We start from the raw sequence: 4,158 nt of genomic DNA on the forward strand, positions 1-4,158 counted from the left end.
TGCGATTGTGCTTCCAGCTCGCATGGTTAAGCACCTCAGTGGAGAAAGCCGAAAACTGACTGTCACAATAAGCGTCAACCGGTCAGCGGTCCGATGATTGTATTAAATGACGGGTTGTTCACAACGTTGGCCGAAGTGTTTATGGCTTGACCTCGGCTGTCGCTGAACACTAAGCGGGGGGCTACTTGTTGGCCTCCCAACTTTAAGCTCCTATGACTAAGTGAAAGTTATAAAGCGCGCATATCTGATTGCCTCGTTTCTGCTAATACAACCGCCTTCGGGCACCAAGACGTCGGCTAAGGGTTGTTTTGTTATTTCGGAAACACCCTGCATAGCATCTACAAGGGGGTAGAAGCCGACGATGGGCCACTTTCAGATTATAAACAGTCGCAACAGGAGTGCAAATTTGGGTTCATTTAGACCACAGAGTTTGGAAGCCTTCCCCGAACTAAATCCTCAGTATTTTCCTCCCACATTGATCGGAGCTGAGGTTTCATGATCATGCTTAGCATGACAACCCAAAGAAAGGAACCGATAGCGGTACTATTTTCTTTGGACGACGTTTCTTATGTTAAACAATAATATAACATGTCTCTCTGCGTACCTTTGTTTATAAAACCGAATGGCCGGATTGCTTGGTTTGCCATAAATCTTTGCCCTCATAAAGGCTTTATAAAGTAGGACAAACACTCCTCGGCTGCTGGCCGAGGAGGTTGAATCCGATGGTCAGTCATCAAAGTTTTGCACAATGCGGATCCGAGCATTAATGATGTAAATTACCTGGATACATAGAGTCATTACACATAATTTGTGATTTTACTATGGATATTGATCCTTAATTCGGCCTCCCGTGCCCGCATTAAGGCTCGGGGGCTACTAGGCTTCGGGCTTACTATTTACAAATATTAAAAGGGCACATCAATCCCCTGATCTAGTGTTGCCACCCGACTAGTGTCTCGGGGGCTACTGCTGACAATCCAATGCAGAAAATTTAAAGCGCAATATAGTTTTCGAGGAGATTATTATCCTCAGGTTGGTCGGCCGCACCCAACTTGAGTCTCGAGGACTTTGCACACCGCGTTTCTATTCCTAAGTATGCTGCCGAACTGGGAATTGATCCTCAGGCTGATTTTATGAATCGACCTGAGTCTCAGGGGCTACTAGGGTCAGCGGTTTGATTTTTCCTTCAGGTGCATCCTGGATATTAGGCCAACACGCAGCTTGAGGGCTACTCGCTATACATCTCAGCAGAGATTATATTGCATAATTCAAAATTATATTCACAAAAATCAGCCCATGGACGAGGTGGTGCACCACCTCGGATACAGTCCGACGTTGGTGCTCGACTACAATAGACACCCCGGAAGCAGTCCGGCATAAAGCTCGGACGCTAGTGGCTGGCTCCGTAGAGGGCATTTCCGGCATTAAGCTCGGCTAAACTCCTTCAACCTTTTTGAACCAAGGTGATCTATGAAACCTAGGATATAGTCCGGCGTTGGAGCTTGGACATAGTCTGGCGTTGGAGCTCGGCTGTAACAATACTCCTTAGATGCATTCCGGCGGTGGAGCTCGGATACATTCCGGCGGTGGAGCTCGGATACATTCCAGCGTTGGAGCTCGGAAGCAGTCCGGCGTTGATGCTCGGCTGCAAAAGATACCTCGAATGCAGTCCGGCGTTGGAGCTCGAACGCAAGAGGACAATGCCTCCCGGGAACAACTCCAAAACCGAGGTGTGGCATAAAAATAACAAGGCATTGTTAAAGGCCGAAATATTAAAGGGGCTCCTCGGATACCCAACATATAAGCTCTTCGGATGCACTTCGGCAATCCTCAAGATCGAAGATTTGTTGAACCAGTTTTCAAGACAGAAGACCGAAGATAAAGAATAGTTCAGAAGAATCGAGGAGCGTCCCCAACTTGAAGACCGGTTCAGGGGGCTACTGACGGTGTCCTGGATTAGGGGGTACTCACCATGTCGTGTCCCAATCAGTTAGATTGAGCCGAGGACCCCCATGGCCATATACTCATGGCCAGTTCGGACAACCACTAGTAGAAAAAGGGTCAAATGTGAGACACATTAGTCCCGGTTTGTAACAAAACCGGCACTAATGTGTCCATTAGTGCCGGTTCCAATGGCTAGCCGGGAGGAGCTCTTTAGTACCGGTTCGTGGCAAACCTTTAGCACCGGTTCGTGCCACGAACCGGTACTAATGAGAGTGGTGGCAGGATGTTGTCGGAGTGGGGCCCTTCCAGCACCTTTAGTACCGGTTCGTGGCACGAACCGGTACTAAAGGTCGTCCTATATAAATCCTTCGTCCACCCGCACTCTGTTCTTCCCCCTTTCCCCTCTCCCTCTCCTCTGTTCTTCCCTTCTTCCTCTCGAGTTCATCACAAAATTTGCCCCAAATTTGTCAAGATTTGCAGGCCCTCATCCATTCAAATGATCACCAAGGTTAGCAACTTTGTCCTTTCATCTCTCATTGCTAGATTAGCTCTTGCATTGGTTTATATAGTGATTAATTGTGGGTTTTAGTAATTTGGGAGGAATTATATGTGGTAGTATTTGATTTATATGCAATTTGAGGTCAAAATAACACTTAGTTTGCATATGTAGGTGTGGTTTACTTAGTGCCTTCTAAATCTCCGTCGTAACCACCGTCGATCGCCCGCACCGTCCCGTCGCCGGCACCACCTTGTGGTGAGCCTCTTGTTCATGAAATTTTATATAAAAAATTGATGTTTGTGTGATTTGGATATATAGTTACTCGTATAATAATTATCTTACCCGTACGTTGTTTGTTATACATAGTGCCATGGTTTTGATATCCGTCCCCGTCGGCCCTCGTCCTTGTTATGATTCGGATGTGGTATATTCTCTTTTAAAACTATTTGTTGCATTTCGTGTTTATGACAAATTATGCCCATCAAGTTGACATAGATATTTTTATCTAGGAGGTATGTGAACCGGAAATTCCAACCGACCCTATTGTCGAGAGGTTAAATTTAGTTGAAAGAGAAAACGAGTACTTGAAAGAAAAATTGAAAAGAATTGAGGGGGAGAAGATGGAATTGGAGTTGCATGTTGCCGATGTCGTCGATGATCACAAGATCAAGATGGAGAAAATGCGCTTGAAGATTAGAAAGATTAGAAAATATGCCATCGATAGTGAGGCTTGGTATCATTATGCTGTTGGATCAATTGTTACCTTAGTTGCGATCTTGATCGCATTTGTTGTTGCATTTAAATGCTTTAGCTAGAGAGTTATTTGTTTGTTGCATTTAAGTGTTGTATGAACTTTATGTATGAACTTGTATTAATTTGGTCTATTCGGTGTTGTGTAATGAAGATGAGCCGGCAATGGATGTACGATGACCGATGCTCTCCCCAGTTCGTTGAGGGCGTGCATACTTTTCTGCTTGCGGCTGAGGCAAACAAGCGGGCGGATGGTTTTATGCCTTGTCCATGTGCTGGCTGTAAGAATGGTCGCAATTACTCTACGTCAAGAACCATTCACGTCCACCTGTTTGAGTCCGGTTTCATGCCCCACTATAATGTTTGGACCAAGCACGGAGAAAGAGGGGTTATGATGGAAGACAATGAAGAAGAAGAGGACGACGACAGCTATCCTGGCCATGGGTTCCCTGAATACGATGATACAACAATGGGGGAAGAAGCTGAGCCGGTAATGCGGGAAGAAGCTGAGCCGGCAATGCGGGAAGAAGCTGAAGAAGAGGCATCAGATGAGCCCGTTGATGATCTAGGTCGGGCCATTGCCGATGCAAAGAGAAACTGCGCAAGTGATTTGGAGAAGAAGAAGTTGCAGCGCATGTTAGAGGATCACAAAAAATTGTTGTACCCGAATTGCGTAGGTGACAAGAAAAAGCTGGGCACCACACTGGAATTGCTGCAATGGAAGGCAGAGAATGGTGTATCTGACAAGGGATTTGGAAAGTTGCTGGTAATGATAAAGGATATGCTTCCAAAGGACAACGAATTGCCCGAGAGTACGTACGAAGCAAAGAAGGCTGTCTGCCCTCTAGGGTTAGAGGTGCAGAAGATACATGCATGCCCTAATGATTGCATCCTCTACCACGGTGAGTACGAGGATTTGAACGCTTGCCCGGTATGTGGTGCATTGCGCTATAAGATCAGCCGCG

The sequence above is a fragment of the Triticum aestivum genome, chromosome 2B (genome assembly GCF_018294505.1).
Source record: "Triticum aestivum cultivar Chinese Spring chromosome 2B, IWGSC CS RefSeq v2.1, whole genome shotgun sequence".
Taxonomy (NCBI): domain Eukaryota; kingdom Viridiplantae; phylum Streptophyta; class Magnoliopsida; order Poales; family Poaceae; genus Triticum; species Triticum aestivum.